The 20,676-nt window shown below is 44.3% G+C and overlaps 1 protein-coding gene across 24 annotated transcripts in view; it reads right to left on the reverse strand.

Moving 5' to 3' along the window:
• Window positions 1-18,956, reverse strand: part of NCOR2 (nuclear receptor corepressor 2) — a 511,202-nt gene extending 492,246 nt beyond the window's left edge. For 19 of the 24 annotated variants that reach the window (XM_077293237.1, XM_077293238.1, XM_077293250.1 and 16 more), the window contains exon 1: window positions 18,564-18,921. The gene's annotated coding sequence lies outside the window, so the exon portion shown is untranslated. Of the gene's footprint in view, window positions 1-18,563 lie in introns of all 24 variants that reach the window. The other 5 variants (XM_077293239.1, XM_077293236.1, XM_077293233.1 and 2 more) reach the window with 2 other exon arrangements.
• Window positions 18,957-20,676: the final 1,720 nt, after the last annotated feature.

The following is a 20,676-nucleotide window of genomic DNA, read 5'->3' on the forward strand; positions in this document are numbered from 1 at the left end:
TGTCCTTTTTTTTTCCCCAAGACACAAAATGCATGGTTTTACATTATCAAGTGTGAAGGTGCAAGTCTTCTTGAACACTATACCAGATCTACCCAATATATGACCTCCCAGGGAGAAGATTGTTAAAAAAAAGTTAAATAAATCCACAACAGAAAATTCTTGAGGCAATTTTCCAAAGACTTTACGTATGGCTTGCTGACAGCACAGACAGAAAACGTAGGCGCTCTAAATAACGAATATGATAACCTAATTGAAATTCAGTTTGCAAAACACCTACATTAATAGAAGCCAGCATCTCACTCTATCACATTCCACGTTTTACAGGAACCCAGTCGAACACAACAAAGCATTAGAAGCAACTGTTGAGATCAAATGGTATATAATTTCTGAGACACTGAAATATCCTGCAGAGTCTAACAACGCTGACAGCAATTGCAACATACATTAAACGCTAACAAAAAGATGAACTGGGAGTTCGGCACAGCTTATGAGCGCCATTTACGGTTGCAGTGCAATAAACATGCAGCTGCTTTTATGAAGGAGAGCTTGTGAGTGTACAGAAACATCCTTGCTGGTTTCTGGCAGGTGTTGCACTCGTGTCCTGAGTTTTGATAGCAGGTGTAACAGGTGCACAGCTCCTTTAATGCCATTGTTAGGGAACGTGACAGTCATAGCCATTTCTTCTGCCATTTAACAGCCAAATCTGTCATATAAGAATATGTATACATATAAAGTTTGTACATCATCAAAAGGAGTTATTTACCGTATACGCACACATTATTTATGGTCATGGTATACTAAGACTGATGCTGAAGCCTACTACTTTTGTCCAGCTGTGACGGCATGGCAGCTTTATTCTGGTCTTGGGAAGTGAAACACCTCATAATTCATTGTATTTACCCCGTTGGTAATGGTGATGTATTCAGAACAGATGATTAGTCATGGAGCCCAATACTGGCATGGTTTCATAATCTTTCATAAGCTCTCACAAACCAGTGACTTCACTTCAACCCTCCAACCTTTTTCATAATTACTACTACTCAAGCATGCAGAGGCAGTGGAACATACGTATGAAGGCAGATTTTGCAGGGTTCTGCAGCAATGACACACTGCGGACTCATGGCCTGCCTGTCACAGGTGAAGGGCATGCTTATCTACATTTAACAAAAGTCTTAGAGAAAAGCATATGAAGACCCCTATTCATTAAGATGGGCATTTTGTGCTCCAGGGTTAAAGATGGGCTTTGAGAGTAAGATGTGCCCAATTCATAAAGAGACATTTATCACTGTTGTACATCTCCATGTGCTTTGCCAGAACTGTTACTCCAGCCGGGGACTAAAGTACATTCTTGGCATAAGTTACAGCACTGTAAGGCTGTGTGCACACGTAGCAGATTTTTTGCGTTTTTTTTGCGGTTTTTCGCTATAAAACCGCGAAAAAAACGCTAACATTAAGCATCCTATGTAACAGAATGCATTCCGCATTTTTTGTGCACATGCTGCATTTTTTTTCCTGAGCGGAATCGCAATCCAGAAAAAAACGCAGCATGTTCATTAAAATTGCGGAATCGCGGCGATTCTGCACACATAGGAGTGCATTGATCTGCTTACTTCCCGCACGGGGCTGTGCACACCATGCAGGAAGTAAGCAAATCAAGTGCGGTTGGTACCCAGGGTGGAGGAGAGGAGACTCTCCTCCACGGACTGGGCACCATATAAGTGGTAAAAAAAAAAGAATTAAAATAAAAAATAGCGATATACTCACCCTCTGGCGGCCCGACCTTCTCAGAGGCTTCCGAGGTGTATGTGAAGGACCTGTGATGACGTCGCGGTCACATGACCCACGGTCACGTGACCGCTACGTCAATGGAAGGTCCTGAACACACAGCATTAGGAAAGGACGCCGCTGAGGTGAGTATAACCTTTTTTTTTTTAATTTTTTTTATTATTTTTAACATTCTATCTTTTACTATAGATGCTGCATAGGCTGCATCTATAGTAAAAAGTTGGTCACACTTGTCAAACACTATGTTTGACAAGTGTGACCAACCTGTCAAACAGTTTTCCAAGCGATGCTACAGATCGCTTGGAAAACGCTAGCATTCTGCAAGCTAATTATGCTTGCAAAACGCTAGTTTTCTGCGGGTATATGCATGCAAATTCTGCATGCGATATACCCGCGGCAGGAGGCGCAGAATTGCCGCGGAAATTTCCGCGGCAATTCTGCAACGTGTGAACTTAGCCTAAGTAGAGACCTGTCAATCCAGGCCAGCGGGCGGGAACAAGTCACAGCGGACCCGTCTGTCTGACCAGTCTCCCGTGTATGCTTTTCTCTGGAACGCCACTAGATTTTAGGCTATGTGCACACGTCAGGATTCCGTGCAGAAGTTTCCTGAACAAAACCGGACATTTTCTGCAAGAAATCAGCAATAATCTAGTGGGAAATCCGCAAAATTAATGAACATGCTGCGTTTTTTACCGCGATGCAACATATGCACAAAAATTGCGGAATGCATATGTATGCGTTTAAGCGTTTTTATAGCGAAAAAAAATGCGACAAATGCTGAACGTGTGCACACAGCCTTACAGTCAAACATACCTGGCTGAGATCATACAACCAATGCTTTTTACCAGGTGCCTGTGGAGTGAGCAGCATGTATCAGCTGACAGGTTCACGTTAAACATTTTAGGATGAAAATACAATACAGGAACAGCTATGTTCCACGAATCACAGGAGGGTACAGTAATCTCACAAAAGATAAGTGTAATGAGACATATGAGAAGAGGTCACCATCAAATGTTAAGCGAGACAAACAAGTTTCGGTTGAAAATAAAACATTTCTGGCACTTATGGTAACTTGAGGACCATGCTCCAACAGAGTGTCTTACTAGTCTAAAGGTACCGTCACATTAAGCGACGCTGCAGCGATATCGACAACGATGCTGATCGCTGCAGCGTCGCTGTGTGGTCGCTGGAGAGCTGTCACACAGACAGCTCTCCAGCGACCAACGATGCCGAAGTCCCCGGGTAACCAGGGTAAACATCTGGTTACTAAGCGCAGGTCCCTGGCCGTCTGCTTCCCGCACTGACTGTGAGCGCCGGCCGGCCGTAAAGTAAAAGCAGAGCACAGTGGTGATGTCACCGCTGTGCTGTGCTTTACGGCCGGCCGGTGCTCACAGTCAGTGCGGGAAGCAGACGGCCAGGGACCTGACGGACATCAGCAGTTTTAACCCTGTGGACGCTGGCGGGGGACGTGACAGACCTCAGAATGTGAGTATGTACTGTTTTTTTTTTTTACATTTACAATGGTAACCAGGGTAAATATCGGGTTACTAAGCGCGGCCCTGCGCTTAGTAACCCGATATTTACCCTGGTTACCATTGTAAAACATTGCTGGCATCGTTGCTTTTGCTGTCAAACACGACGATACACGCCGATCTGACGACCAAATAAAGTTCTGGACTTTCAGCAACGACCAGCGATATCACAGCAGGATCCAGATCGCTGCTGCGTGTCAAACACAGCGATATCGCTATCCAGGACGCTGCAACGTCACAGATCGCTATCGTTATCGTTGCAAAGTCGTTTAGTGTGAAGGTACCTTAACCCTTGGCCTCATATCTAACTGCTAAAGCAAGATAACAGTTTATTGCGATTTGGAATACAGTTCTTAACTTGATTAAGAGGCAAGGAGCACTGGTCCTTACGGATTTACCACATCTAATGAATGGCTATGGGTGAAACTAACCTAGCGTCTACACTGCAGATAACTAACATACTGTGGCTTGTAAAGACGCTTCCACAGGTGAGTATACGAGGCGTTAAATAGAAGCACAGTGGGCATAAAATTTATAGAAATCCCATCCACTGTGCTTGTGACATAAAACGCGTCCAAAATGCTGTAGTCCAAAACGCTGCTTCTCCTGATTGTGGGCACGTACCCTTAGGGTTGCCTTCTACTTCAAACTAGAGTAAAGAAAACTGGGGTTCTGCTGTATCTGGATATTGCTCACGAGATCCTTAGAAGTAAAAGTGAACATTTTGTTTACCATCACACAGCGATATTCATACCGGGAGTCCGGGACTCTAAACATGAATCCTGCTGACCACACATCTATGGAATCCAGGTTACTTGGGCAGAATAGTTCACAACGCTCACTGCTGATCTAAGAGTTAGGGTACTGTCACACAGTACCATTTTGATCGCTACGACGGCACGATCCGTGACGTCGCAGCGATCGTATGATTATCGCTCCAGCGTCGTAGACTGCGGTCACACGTTGCAATCACGGCGCTGGAGCGATGCCGAAGTCCCCGGTAACCAGGGTAAACATCGGGTAACTAAGCGCAGGGCCGCGCTTAGTAACCCGATGTTTACCGTGGTTACCAACGTAAAAGTAAAAAAGAAACAAACAGTACATACTTACATTCCGGTGTCTGTCCCCGGCGTTCTGCTTCTCTCCACTGTGTAAGCGCCATAGCCGGCAAGCACAGCGGTGACGTCAGACGTCACCGCTGTGCTCGCTTTCCGGCTGGCAGACGCTCACAGTGCAGAGAAGCTGAGACGCCGGGGACAGACACCGGAATGTGAGTATGTACTGTTTGTTTTATTTTTACTTTTACGCTGGTAACCACGGTAAACATCGGGTTACTAAGCGCGGCCCTGCGCTTAGTTACCCGATGTTTACCCTGGTTACAAGCGAACACATCGCTGGATCGCTGTCACACACAACGATCCAGCGATGTCAGCGGGTGATCAAGCGACGAAAGAAAGTTCCATACGATCTGCTACGACGTACGATTCTCAGCAGGATCCCTGATCGCTGCTGCGTGTCAGACACTGCGATATCGTAACGATATCGCTAGAACGTCACGAATCGTACCGTCGTAGCGATCAAAATGGTACTGTGTGACAGTACCCTTAGAGATTGTCTGTATATTGGATGAATTCCTGGCAAGGAAGCCTTTATTCTATTTTACAAAAAGTGGTACAGAATGTCCCAGGACTAATCAAAAATCTAATCTCTGCATTAACAAAGCACTTGTGTTCCTGTGTAGGGAGCACATAGTTTTACTTACCTGCAAGCTGCATCCTATAATGAAAATGAACGATTCTTCTTTGAGGCAGAAAGCAATCTGATCAAGGCCTCATTGACACGAATTATATTTTATTCTTTACGGCATGTTTTATTAAAGGAAAAAAAAAAAAAAAAAAGTTACGCTGACCTAAATAAAATGTCACAAAAACAAGCCCAACTTAGGAACATTTATAAAAGAGGAAAGACATCACTTCTGTTACTGGAATATGTTTTGGAACTAATCGGAGAGGTGTTTATCACTCCTTGCCATGCGTCTTTAGCTTAAAGAATTTCAAGAAAGCAACATAACAGGAAATGCACCCATTACTCACCTGTTAAATCCTTGCCACTCCAGAGCCAAAACTCTGGGGGTATCAGTCTTCATTTTTCTATACATACGGTATATGCCTTACTAGATGGTGGCCCGATTCTAACGCATCGGGTATTCTAGAACATGTATGTATGCATGTATGTATATAGCAGCCACATAGTATATAGAACAGGCCACGGTATACTGTAGAATACCCGATGCGTTATATACTGCGTGGCCTGTATTAACACAGGCCAGGGAGTATATAACAGTGGCCACGCAGTATATAACACAGCCCAAACAGTATATAACATTGCCCACGTAGTATATAGCAGCCACGCAGTATATAAACACAGCCCACGTAGTATATAGCAGCCACGCAGTATATAAACAGCCCATGTAGTATATAGCAGCCACGCAGTATATAACACTGCCCACATAGTATATAGCAGCCATGTAGTATATAACGCAGCCCACGTAGTATATAACACTGCCCACGCAGTATATAACACTGCCCACGCAGTATATAGCAGCCATGTAGGATATAACGCAGCCAACGTAGTATATAACACAGCCCGCGCAGTATATAACGCAGCCCACACAGTATATAACGCAGCCCACGCAGTATATAACGCAGCCCACGCAGTATATAACGCAGCCCACGCAGTATATAACGCAGCCCACGCAGTATATAACGCAGCCCACGCAGTATATAACGCAGCCCACATAGTATATAGCAGTGTGAGCACCATATCCCTGTTAAAAAAAATAATTAAAATAAAAAATAGTTCTATACTCACCCTCCGTCGTCCAGCGAAGCTCTGTCGATGTGCGCGCGGCTGCCGCCAGCTTCCGTTCCCAGGATGCATTGTGAATTTACCCAGATGACGTAGCGGTCTCGCAAGACCGCTAAGTCTTCTGGGTAATTTCGGAATGCATCTCTGGGAATGGAAGCTGGCGGCAGCTGCGCGCGCCTCGGCGGACGACGGAAGGTGAGAATAGTAAGTTTTTTGTTTTTTTATTATTTTTAACATTAGATCTTTTTACTATTGATGCTGCATAGGCAGCATCAATAGTAAAAAGTTGGTCACACAGGGTTAATAGCAGCGTTAACGGAGTGCGTTACCCGCGGCACAACGAGATCCGTTAACGCTGTCATTAACACTGTGTGAGAGCTGACTGGAGGGGAGTATGGAGCGGGCGCCGGGCACTGACTGGACGGGAGTAGGGAGGGACTAATTCTCAGCCAGGATGTGCCCGTCGCTGATTGTCCTGGCTGCTGCGACCAGACAGCTGGCGAGACCAATCAGCGATGTGAGATTTCCGTGACAGAGGTTGCAGACAGACAGAAGGAAGTACCCCTTAGACAATTATATAGTAGATATCCAAGTGACCCACAAAACCAATCACTGGCCTCAGCAATTGTACCAGCATCTACAGCAGGAGATTGCTGAAGCCACTGACTGGCTGCAAGTCATGTCATCCTTGTGGGAAAAAAACAAACAAACAAACAGCGTGTACCAGAGTATTGCAATGGAGTGCTAGGTGACTTAACAGGTAAGTGGTCTCTTTTTTTTTTTCCACATTTCTTGTTAGGTTAATTTCCTAAACTCCCAAACAAACCCTTTATCTAGGAAATTTTTTGTCCGAACTACATTAATGGCGCTTGCAATAAATGGCAATACACAAGTCAATGCAAACTTTGTTGCAAGCAAATCTCAAAACAAGGCTTTCTTACAACACCAAGTTCCTAGAATTCAAGCAAATGGGTAGTAGTCTTGACGCCTCCTCATGTCAGAACAAAAAGTTAAAAAGCTACTGTAGTGGGAATTTCTCCTGAAGCAGTGCCTGTTTCTATGTACCGTAATCAAGTATATAACTGACAAACTGAAAAGGTTTTCCGGCATCTGTAAAGTTTCACAATTATGCATGTAATTTAAAAAAAATATATTTTATGCTGCTTTCTGTGTACTTGAGATTTATGGCAGTCTCCTCATATGCGGATGGCGGCACTTTGAAATTATAGATATTTATGCTACAAGCTGCAGTAAAACTATAATGTTTCCAGGTCAGCAATACAGGGTGTAGCTGTCAGCAATACAGAAAGGACACTTCTGCAAAATGCAGACATTCCAGAATGCCAAGTCCCTTGAAACTTATTAACTCGGAAGTAGTAATTCAAACTACTAATGGCTGAGTAATGTTACTGATCCTAAATGAAGCAACACCTAATGGCTACCTACAGTGAACATGAAAAGATACACCCTGCAGAACACAGAAACCCTTCCCAAATATGTAACCAGTGGCAGAAAACATTTAAGTGTCTGAACTAAGAAGTTGGCAAGTATGTTAAAAAAAACAAAACAAACAAAACAGATTCCATTCTTGAGATAACAGAATAAAACTGAATGGAAAACGCAGCAACACAAAAACAATGCAGATGTTACGTTAAAGATTATTTTGATTATTTTCCATTCTCTGACGTGCACTAAAACATGTCTATTTACAGCAACAATATCTACTGTAGATCCGCAAGCAACGCTTAGGCCATGTGCACACGTTCAGTATTTTTCGCGTTTTTTTCGCTATAAAAACGTGATAAAAACGCGAAAAAAACGCTAACATATGCCTCCCATTATTTTCAGTGTATTCCGCATTTTTTGTGCAAATGTAGCCTTTTTTCCGCGAAAAAAATCGCATCGCGGAAAAAAAAGCAACATGTTCATTAGGGTATGTGCACACGTTGCAGATTTCTTGCAGAAATTTCCTGAAGAAAACCGGAAATTTTCTGCAAGAAATCCGCATTTTTTTTTTTGCGTTTTTTTTGCGTTTTTTTAGCATTCTGCAAGCGTAATTAGCTTGCAGAATGCTAAAGTTTTCCAAGCGATCTGTAGCATCGCTTGGAAAACTGACTGACAGGTTGGTCACACTTGTCAAACATAGCGTTTGACAAGTGTGACCAACTTGTTACTATAGATGCTGCTTTTGCAGCATCTATAGTAAAAGATAGAATGTTTAAAAATAATAAAAAAATAAAAAAAATGCTTATACTCACCCGCAGACATCAGATCTCCTCACCGGCGTCCGTTCCGTATAGATGGTGTGTGCGCGCAGGGCCTTCCATGACGTCACGGTCACGTGAGCGGTCTCGGCCAATCACAGGACAGTGACGTCATTCGGCAAGGTCCTTCACCGCACACCAGCTACAGGAACCGAAGCCAGCGTGCAGCACAGAGGCGGGAACACTTCGGGGGCCATCAGAGGGTGAGTATAGGACTATTTTTTTATTTTAATTCTTATTTTTTTACCAATTATATGGTGCCCAGTGCGTGGAGGAGAGTCTCCTCTCCTCCACCCTGGGTACCAACCGCACATAATCTGCTTACTTCCCGCATCGTGGGCACAGCCCCATGCGGGAAGTAAGCAGATCAATGGACCCCTAGGTGTGCGGAATCCCCTGCAATTCCGCATTTTAATGAACATGTTGCTTTTTTTTCCGCGATGCGATTTTTTTCGCGGAAAAAAAGGCTACATTTGCACAAAAAATGCGGAATACACTGAAAATAATGGGAGGCATATGTTAGCGTTTTTTTCGCGTTTTTATCACGTTTTTATAGCGAAAAAAACACGAAAAATACTGAACGTGTGCACATGGCCTTAAATGCGGAATTGCGGGGATTCCGCACACCTAGGGGTCCATTGATCTGCTTACTTCCCGCACGGGGCTGTGCCCACGATGCGGGAAGTAAGCAGATTATGTGCGGTTGGTACCCAGGGTGGAGGAGAGGAGACTCTCCTCCACGCACTGGGCACCATATAATTGGTAAAAAAAGAAGAATTAAAATAAAAAATAGTCCTATACTCACCCTCTGATGGCCCCCGAAGTGTTCCCGCGTCTGTGCTGCACGCTGGCTTCGGTTCCTGTAGCTGGTGTGCGGTGAAGGACCTTGCCGAATGACGTCACTGTCCTGTGATTGGCCGAGACCGCTCACGTGACCGTGACGTCATGGAAGGCCCTGCGCGCACACATCAGCTATACGGAACGGACGCCGGTGAGGAGATCTGATGTCTGCGGGTGAGTATAAGCATTTTTTTTATTATTTTTAAACGTTCTATCTTTTACTATAGATGCTGCAAAAGCAGCATCTATAGTAACAAGTTGGTCACACTTGTCAAACGCTATGTTTGACAAGTGTGACCAACTTGTCAGTCAGTTTTCCAAGCGATGCTACAGATCGCTTGGAAAACTTTAGCATTCTGCAAGCTAATTACGCTTGCAGAATGCTAAAAAAACGCAAAAAAAAACGGAAAAAAAAAAAAATGCGGATTTCTTGCAGAAAATTTCCGGTTTTCTTCAGGAAATTTCTGCAAGAAATCCGCAACGTGTGCACATACCCTTACAAAGGGCTGTCACTAAATGAGGATGAAAGGCGATTCCTGAATCTAAATAAGAAAGGATTCTTTTCGGTTAAGGTACCGTCACACTGAGCAACTTTCCAACGAGAACGACAGCGATACGTGACGTTGCAGCGTCCTGGATAGCGATCTCGTTGTGTTTGACATGCAGCAGCGATCAGGATCCCGCTGTGACATCGCTGGTCGGAGCTAGAAGTCCAGAACTTTATTTCGTCGCTGGATCACCCGCTGTCATCGCTGGATCGGTGTGTGTGACACCGATCAAGCGATGTGTTCGCTTGTAACCAGGGTAAACATCGGGTTACTAAGCGCAGGGCCGCGCTTAGTAACCCGATGTTTACCCTGGTTACCATTGTAAATGTAAAAAAAAAACAAAAAAAAAAACAGTACATACTCACCTTCTGATGTCTGTCACGTCCCTCGCCGTCAGCTTCCCGCACTGCCTGTCAGCGCCGGCCGTAAAGACACAGTCAGTGCGGGAAGCTGACGGCGAGGGACGTGACAGACACCGGAATGTGAGTATGTAGTGGGTTTTTTTTTTACATTTACAATGGTAACCAGGGTAAACATCGGGTTACTAAGTGCGGCCCTGCGCTTAGTAACCCGATGTTTACCCTGGTTACCCGGGGACTTCGGCATCGTTGGTCGCTGGAGAGCTGTCTGTGTGACAGCTCCCCAGCGACCACACAACGACTTACCAACGATCACGGCCAGGTCGTATTCGTTGGTAAATCGTTTAGTGTAACGGTACCTTTACAGTAAAACTGAGGAATGCCCTACCACAAGTGGTAGTAAAGGCAAACACTAATATCAGCGTTTAAAAAATAAAAAAATTAAAAAAAATAAAAAGGCCTGAATGCTTTACTATTAACAAAAGGCATTGTGGATTAGAAATAATCTCTCTAGATTATGTGTAACTGGCCAAGAAAGGTTGACCTTGGTGCTTTATCTTTTTCAGCATACCCAGACAATGCTAAACCCAGTTACTTCATTGCAGTTGTAATATATTTGACAGCTCAGGAACCCCCACAAGCTGTAGTTTTTATTAGAAGACATCCTAAACTACATAATTTAAATTCTTTCCCATGTCGTTGCATGGCTTCTGTAAATATATTGAATTTTTTTGGATGCTTTCTGAGTGGAAAGACTCCTCCTGGTATGTGGTTTGCCCTGACTTTGGTAAAGTTTTCTGCTGCCCATATGTATTTCTTCCTTAACAATATGCATGCTGGGAAGTGAGAAAATAGAAGTTCAAGCACTTATAGTGCTGGCTATATGCGGAAAAAGTGGAAAAGCACACTCAAGAAGATAAAAAGTCACAGTGCATTAGTATCATGACAGTGCCAGAACATATTACACTGCATCAAAAGCAATTTTAACTCCTGGTGGTGGAGGAGGGCAGCAAGAGCAAGCTTTCACTCTGGTTATACTTTAGTATAGAGGAGGAAAATGCTACAAACAATCCTCCTTGCTTACTAACTGACACCTTTTCCTACTAAAACATATTGCTTTTTTACTTCTTCATGAAAAACAAAACAAAACAAAAAAATGAAATACATTCCACCTCGAGACACTTTCTCCACGTTCCTAGGAGTATCTAATAGGTGCCTGTACTCCTTTTTTTAAGAAGCTTGCCATGCACATAAGGAATTAGGATAGATCTTTTCATCATGTCATCAGGTGTATGATCTGTATATTGAACCAAGCAAAATAACATGGCTGCAAACATAAAGGCTTTCATTTTAAGTGCAGTGCGAGGCTCTGTCCAAATTCCATTTTAGGAACACGCAGATTTCATGGCTGAAATGCATCCAAATGGCAAGCGATGCAAACAGAATCAGAGGGGCCCATTGATTATTGGGGCTAGTATCTGCTTGGTGTCAATTTTAGAATGGAAGATTGAAAAATTCTGCATGCTGTGCTCATTCATTTTAGAAAACGGACACCAAACATAAACCAGACGGACTAGCTAATAATCACGGAGGCCCCTCTGCTTCTGTGTCAGAAGCAAATGGGTTTATTTGGGAATGAAATCGGTTTGTCCGTTCCTACAACATAAAAGACAAAGACAGAAAAATGGATGTGTGAACCTTTGACTTAGAGCTACTTAGAACACTAATAGAACATAAAAAAATGGGTATAAATTATCTGAGAATTGCAGAACAATAACATTCTGAATCATCTCAGCTTCTGGTTCCAGTTCCTAAAATACATTTATCATTAGAGGGAATGTTCCATTACTAGGGACAAGCACATATGAATCTGTAGGTTTCACCCTTTCAAAACAACTACACTTAGGGTGCGTGTCCACGGTCCGGATTGTCGGCACTTTGGACAGAGCGGAAAAACCGCGCCGCCCCCTTCTGCACGCGCGGTGATTCCGCACCCCATACATAGGGCCCTGTGATTTACTTTGCGGCGATGAAGGGTCACCGCAAGGTAAACAGACATGCTGTGTTTCAAAAAGACGTGCCGCATGTCCGTAAACGCAGGGCCGTCGGATGCGTGTTCGCACACATAGTGAAGGCGGGATTTCATAAAATCCCCTCCACTATGCTGTAACATCTGGACGCTGCGGGTTGGGCGCTGCGGCTGTACGCAGCGTTCAATCTGCAGCTAATCTGGTTTTAATCCTGAACGTAGACACATATGCTACACTCACTACTGGTGCTGTTCCAGCAGTGTTGGCACTGTCTCTCCCAGGGATTGCGTACCAGCATCACATCAGACAAGTCACTTACATCCGGAGGAAGAAGGGGAGTAGAAGTGCTCACTTCCTCTGGATGCACAAGATACATCCAAAGGCGGGGAGAGTTCAGCAACCGCTGATTGGCCGCAGGTTTCATGTGATGTCACGCTGGTACAGGATTGCCTGGAGAGACCGTGTAGACACCGCTGGAACAGCTAGGCTTCCGATCATGATTTGCAAGAGCTGGCATCATCACCAGCTCTTGTACTTGAACCTTCTTCTGCCCTTCCAGTCATGCACAGTGCGACTCTGAAGGCGGGAAGCATACACCCAGCTTTAGAGGCGCAATGATTTGCCTAAAGAAAGCGGCACATGCCCAAGGTTTGCTGCAGAGAGCTGGTGATGACGCAGACTCTTGCAAATCATGTTGTTATCACGCCCACAGGCGTCCCCCTTAAATGGTCGAAAGGCCTAATTAGCATAAGAAAAGCAGGGCTTATAAATAATAAAAAAAAATGTTCATCCTGTTTAGGTGATTGACTGGATAAAGGACTAGTTAGGCAGTCGAATAAGCAATAAGTATATAATTGCTGGTGGGTTGGAGGGCACGGGGGACCTGACAGGTTCCCTTTAAGGCTCCTCAAACTTTCATTCCTTTCCATCGGTTTTAAGGCTACTTTCACATTTGCGTTAGAATCCGCAGCGTACCATGCGCAACCGCATGCAAACGACTGATAACGCAGCGTTTTTTTATCCACATCAGCTTACGCATGATGGTAAAAAAAAACGCAGCGTTTGCATGCGTTTTTACATGCGATTGTGCTTTTTATGCGCATGCGTTTGATATTTCCAGGAGGGTGTGTCTTTAATGGGCATGCGCAGTCCGAAGTACGCAAGCGCATCAAACGCAAAGACATATGTACGCATGCGTTCCCATAGATAGTAATGCGTTTTTTTTGCCGCATTCCTTGCGCTAACAACCGCATACGTTTCTAGGCGGCAAATTGACGCCTCTAAAATTACTACATGTTGCATTTACCGCGCCAAACCGCAGACGACGAAATGACGCATGCGTCGTCAAACGCAGCAAAATGCAGCCGATCGGAGACTCATGCGTCCCTAATGTTAAATATAGGAAAATACAACGCATGCGGATGATTGCGGAAGAAAAGCTGCGGATACAACCGCAAATGTGAAACCGGCCTTAGCTGCTCTGTGCCATCAAAAATAGTGTAGCACACTTATCGAGGGCAAAAAAAAAACCCACACTACAACTTATCAGCAAACAACAAAAAAAACAAACTAAAAACCATGACACCAGTGTCATGAGAATATGAAAATTAAAAAAAAATTCTACACGCCAAACATTTATTTGCAATTAGATTCAAATCATATAACTTATTTTGTATGTTCAGATGTATGATAGATTATAAACCACAGCACTGTATATTACATATAAAGTAACCAATAATACAATTGCTTACTGGACTGTAAAATAAGACACAACCATTGCAAATTTTTTCACTACTGACAGTCTACATAAACCCTACATTTTGCTGAAATCTCATCTTGTGCTCCAGCCTATTTTTTAGCAATATATAATAGTGACTGTGACAGTCTGTAATTTGTTCCTAAGGAACACATGAAAAAAGAAGTGCGGCAAATCTGGCATTACTTGGTTTGGGCTCGCTCACATGTGTGAATAAATCAGATGAATGCAATCTGATAATAAAATTGGACTGCCCTCGGCCCAGTGTTACTGGGCAGCTCACATCTGCGATTGCAGCCAAGAATCGGATTGCACAAACGCATACAAGTCTATGGGAGCGTGTGAAACATCGCACTGCACTCGGATACCACCAAAGTGCTGTGCGATTCCCGCAGACGCCGGCAAAGGAGAAATTAATTCTCTGTTTGCTCCGCACTTGTGCTCCGATTCTCGCATGCGAGAGGATCAGAGCACTGACACTCGGCTCATGCTCACAGCAGTGCGGGAGACAAGTAAATTAGCTAATTGCATCCGATGCTTCCAGGATGTGTCTCCAGCATTAAGGTACCTTCACACTGAACAACGATAACGATAGCGATCTGTGACGTTGCAGCGTCCTGGATAGCGATATCGTTGTGTTTGACACGCAGCAGCGATCAGGATCCTGCTGTGATATCGTTGGTCGGAGCTAGAAGGCCAGCACCTTATTTCGTCGCTGGATCACCCGCTGACATCGCTGGATCGGTGTGTGTGACACTGATCCAGCGATGTGTTCGCTTGTAACCAGGGTAAACATCGGGTTACTAAGCGCAGGGCCGCGCTTAGTAACCCAATGCTTACCCTGGTTACCAGTGTAAATGTAAAAAAAAAACAAAAAAAAAAAAAAACAAACACTACATACGTCCCTCGCAGTCAGCTTCCTGCACTGTGTCAGCGCCGGCCGACCGTAAAGCAGAGCACAGCGGTGACGTCACCGCTCTGCTTTAGGGCCGGCGCTTACACAGTGCAGGGAAGCGGACGCCGGGGGACGCGACAGACACCGGAATGTAAGTATGTAGTGTTTGTTTTTTTTTTACATTTACACTGGTAACCAGGGTAAACATCGGGTTACTAAGCGCGGCCCTGCGCTTAGTAACCCGATGTTTACCCTGGTTACCCGGGGACTTCGGCAATCGTTGGTCGCTGGAGAGCTGTCTGTGTGACAGCTCTCCAGCGACCACACAACGACGAAACAGCGACGCTGCAGCGATCGGCATCGTTGTCTATATCGCTGCAGCGTCGCTTAATGTGACGGTACCTTAAGGCTATGTTCACAAGTTACGTTTTTGATGCATTTTTTTTCCCTTCAGGCAAAACCTGCTCTCTTGGCAGTTGTAAACTTGCCCCCAAAAAGCAGTTTTTGTTGCATTTTGGGGGGCATTTTTGTCAGGGTCCATGCTGATAAAGTTCAGTGAATAATTTAAATAAATAAATAAATAAAAATCTGATTCTAGTGCATTGGGTTTTGGCACTAAAAACTGATACCTGTGTTTTTTTGCACCACCCATTGCTTTCAATGGGTGAAAAACATTGAAAGAAGTGAGATGCTCCATTCTGCAAAAAACAAAGTTAAGCAGAAAATAATGAGGTTTTAAAAAAAACAAAAAAGTCTGAATGACATTTCTCAAATCTCAAGACATTTTTGGTACTGTAAAAAGCAGCTGAAATTTTGCATTAAAAAAAGCTGAAAACACACCACATGTGAACCTAGCCTTACTGTTCACAGAGGATGTGCAAACAGTTCGGGTCCGATCAGCAGATTGCCAGGAGTTTAGCATCAGAAACCCCCTGGCAATCAGCTGCTATCTGACACAGAAGCAGTAGCCAAGTCATGACATGGACAGGATGAATGCACTAGAGGCAACATTTAGGATTTTCTCTAATAGAGAAGAGTCGTGAACAGTACACCGCCCTTCCCCCCACTCTATGACGTCCATATTTCCTTCTAGAGAACGCAGTTGTCATCATGGGACAACCCTTGTAAGCTGTCATTCACGCGACTGTATCCATAGTTGTTGCGAGAGCCAAATGCTCTGTTCCAAGACAGGACTGGATCCCATGAGAGCCAAGAAACCCTACAAAGTAAAGGCTTGTGTGCTTCCCTTTGACAAGAACCCTACCTAAGGCAGAAAATGGTTATTTACCTTATGTGCCGATACATACAGTATTTAGGGAAGCACATCTGGCAGAAGAGATTTCTATTTGTACCAAAGTAAAGACAGAATGAATGTAAATGTATAAAATAAAAATTGTCTAAAAAAACAGCTTATAAAATAATTGCCAAAACAAGGCGCAAGTTTACACTGAACCCATTCCTATGTAGGGACAGTACAGCGACATTACTGTTTTTCACGAGCAGATAATAGTTTAATGCGATCGTAACACACAATGGCCAAACATTATCGGACAAGTGTTAATACAGGAGGAGCATCATGAGTGAAATGGCTGAATAGTGATCACCACGTCGCATACTGTGCTCGCACAGATTAATTTACGGTATTTAGGACTTGAATTTACACTCCTTTTGGTTGGTCAAATCGCTGAACAACCTACATTTATATTACATCATTTTTGAAAGTGGAATGAGAATTGTTTTTCGTTGACAAACAATTTTGGACACATCGTTCAGACCATTCACACTATACAACTATCGTGGTCGATAGACTCGTTACTAGTGATGAACGAACGTGGTCGGATAAGGTGTTATCTGAGCATGCTCAGGTGCTAACCAAGGGTCTTCGGCGTGCTCGAGTCCCCACGGCTGCAAGTCTCGCGACTGTTCGACAGCCACAACACATACAGAGTGCCTGTTTTGCAGGGATTGCCTGTTTGATAGGCAATCCCTGCATGTGTTGCGGCTGTCGAACAGCCATGAGACGTGCATCCTCCTGGACTAGAACAGGTTTTTCAAGCACGCCGAAGACACTCTGTTAGCACCTGAGCATGCTCAGATAACACATTATCCGACCAGATTCGCTCATCACTAGTCGTTACCCTTAGCATCTGACCAATCAGCTGCCAGTGTAAATGGGCTTCAAGTCTTTTTTTTTTCTTTGGTGCGGATACATTAAGTCCAAGCAAAATATGAAATGATCTCTCCAGGTTTCGTCTTGTGGCAGTTTTATCACAACTCAGCATGTTGTAGGTATATCCTTCAGTAGTTTGTCTCACTTTTTTTTAATTTTTAATTTTTTTTTTTTTTTTTTTAAATATCTCAATAACATCTTAAAAACACTTCATAAAAAGCAGCCACTGAAGAGCGCCCTGAATGGCTGCTGTGATCAACACAATTAACTGTGCTGAACTATTTTTTCCCGTTTCTCACACGTCACCACATACAATACTCATTTCTCCGACACATCTGTTCAGTGAATGTGTAACACATGGGCGTCCATATGTTTTTTATGGCATTTCCACGATACATACAGTATAGTATGGGGACATCATAGGCACACCATTTTATTGGACAAGTCTTCGGACAATAAGATCATCACGGGGGCCTGCAACCCATGCTACTTGGTCAGTCTCTGTTGCAAAATTGGGACATTGATGGGGTCTGGCAGGGCATGAGCCCCAAAGTGCCAGAGGAACCAATAGGCCACTCTGCCTGGCCAGGGCAATGAAATACATGGGTAAGCCATCGAACGGCGCCTGGTTGTGTCTCCACAGAGCTGATAAGGGGGTTACCATAACCAGGGGCAAAGTATAGCATTTGTAGGTGTACACCGAAGACAACTAAAGTTGCTGAGGCGAATATTCTGCACCGTCCCTTTAAATACAATCTATGGAGCCCCCAGTTATTTATGTTGGGTCTCATATTGGGGTCCTGCTGATGTCTCCTTCACTTTATTGGCAGCTTCACCATTCTAGACAGAAAAATTCATGGAAACCAGAAAGCCCAGAATTCTCCCAGACATAGGAGCAGTCTGTAATGTTTTGTTTAGAGGCCAAGAACATTTCCAGGTTATGGCTGCCATATTCCCAACCCTGAGGCGATGCGCTGGTCCACAGGTCTGCCCATACCTGCTCCATCCTACAAGGAGGCCTGCCAGCATCTTCCTCCATGTCCAGTCATGGCTGCTGGCATGCATTCCTCCCAGCCTGTGCATATGGCTGAGGGAAACAGCCGCCTCTCCTCATGAACTTGCCCTGTGGCTGGAGACAGGACTAGGCCTCACTTCAGGCAGCTCTGCCATGTCCTCCTGCCTGCAGAGACTGCTGGCACCACCATGTGAGCCATTGCTGCCTCCAGGCCACTCGGGGGAGAAGTTCCTCGGTGCGCAGCAGCCACTTTCCCGGCACAGGGAGGGGAGAAGCAGCAGCAGAGCCGAGATCCGGCCGCAGCACTGACTCCTCCATGCAGCAGCTGAGGAGAGGCAATGCTGCAGAGGAATGAGAGCAGCTGTCCCTCCATGAACTAGTCTGAGCACATCCACTGCAGCCCTGCCTCACAAGGGGTTAACGCAGCCCCCTCCCCGGGGCAGCCGCACTGTAAACACATCTGCACCACAGGGTAATAACGCTCATCAGCAGCCCCCTTACCTCTGCCTCCATAATGGCTCTGCTCCCCCCACACGCCCTGCGGCCACTCCAGCAGCTCAGGGTCAGCAGTAGCCACTTCCTCCGAGGGCTAGCACAGGCAGGTCGTGGGCTAGCACAGGCGGCTCGTGGGCTAGCACAGGCGGCTCGTCTTCCCCTAGCACCAGGGTACATCCACAGACTCCTGCTCGCCGTCTCCCGGGCTAAGATGTCTGGCTGGAGCTGCTTCCCTTTGCTCTGTAGAGCAGCAAGTTTGCGATCATGCTTTGCTTGGCTCCTTCTGTGTCTGTGATTCTGCTAGAGATTGATGGCACGGTTCCAAGCAAGGCTTACACCAAACAAATAGCTTTCACATTTCTCCCTGGGCTTCTCTTAAAGGGGCAGCCTCCCTCTCTCCTGCTCACTAGTTTCATGTGGCAGTTTTATTTCTCCATTTTGCTACATTTTGTATCATGTGTGTATTCCACTAGAACCCTTCCTTTAACTGTTTGTGTAAACCAGAAGGAACATGAGTAGTTGTACAGTGCTGCAGCACATGTTGGCGCTATATAAATAATATGTGATCAATAGCTGGGTGTACATAGTCTGCGCGGGCATGATGCGATGCCATGCTGAAGTAGTAAGGTGCCAGTTTATATACTGACTTGCTGTAGGAGATCTCTGCAATGCAGTATACAGTCCTATAAAAATCCCTGCCCCCACAGAGCTAGCAATCTATTACTGCATCTGAGGAAAGGCCTGGGGCGGTGATGTCGATTTAACGTGGGATAATGAATTTATCTGACATTCCCTTTACACTTGCTGAGATCCATCCCAAGAAAATGGGAAGGTGGTGTCACGTTATCGCCATGACCTGCCAACCGCGGCACTAATGCACTTGACATGTACATGACACTGGGATTCATTAACGTATGGTACATTTATGAAAGTGCAAAGGCCCGTGTATCAACCAGGGGATTAAGATTCACTTTCCTAAGTGCAGTGGAATAAATCTTGAGGAGTTTCAATTGGTTTTCTAGGGATATTGCAGCTAAACCGTCCCCCAGTCTTTTATTTTTCACAATTGTGCTCTATCCATATTTTTAACTTCTTCATTATAGTCTATGGGGCTCTTCACATTTCCCTGTTGTGCTACTAAGATGAAAAAAAGATTATACTTGGCCAAAGACTAATAAAATCCAGAAGTCGCCATATTTCTTGTGGATCTAGTAGGTGCACTACTTAAATACTATTTTGATAGTCCATATGTACAGAAAAGTGGCACTCACCATTCATAAAATCCCTTTATTAAGCCACTATTAAAAGATATATTGTTGTGGAGCTGGTGGGATGTAACAAGCACTGCTATAAGTCTATGGCTCCAACTCCACAGCAAAGTATCTTTTAATGGCGGCTTTTTAAAAAATTATGGGTGGTGAGTGCCACTTTTCTGCACTATATGTCTCTGTTTTATCTACAAATACATCTGAGACGTCCACTTTTCTTCCAAGTTACAGATCAAGCTCACACATTCAGATAAATGTGCCTGTGACAAAAAAGGTCAGAGCTCAGATGTCATCCTCACCATTTTATGCCACGGTCACACGTTCAGTATTTGGTCAGTATTTTACATCAGTATTTGAAAGCCAAAACCAGGAGTGCAAACAATCAGAGGAAAAGTATAATAGAGACATATGCACCACTTCTGGATTTATCACCCACTCCTGATTTTGGCTTAGAAATTATGTCAATTATTTACTGATATAAATTACTGACCGAATACTGAAAGTGTGATCGTAGCCTAATAAATAAGAGAAGCTTAGAATTTTATTCTTTTTTTTTACAAGAGAAAAACTGATGCCACTTGGTGGTAAAAAATGAGTGCATGGACCAAAAAATTGATGAAAAGCATATCCAACACCACTCATAAAAATTGGTCTGTTTTTGTCATGTAATAAAAAAAAACAGGATATCCGAATGAGGCCCAACTTGGAGAAATAGCCCCGAAGCGGTGGTAAATCTGCATTTAGTCATCATTTTTAAACATAAATCTATCTGTGCAGTATGATACGGTAAGCTCGGGCTCCTTTAAATACTATATTAGGTAATTGCGTTGATAGCAATTTCCTAATGCAAT

Source organism: Ranitomeya variabilis, chromosome 1 (genome assembly GCF_051348905.1).
Source record: "Ranitomeya variabilis isolate aRanVar5 chromosome 1, aRanVar5.hap1, whole genome shotgun sequence".
Lineage (NCBI taxonomy): Eukaryota > Metazoa > Chordata > Amphibia > Anura > Dendrobatidae > Ranitomeya > Ranitomeya variabilis.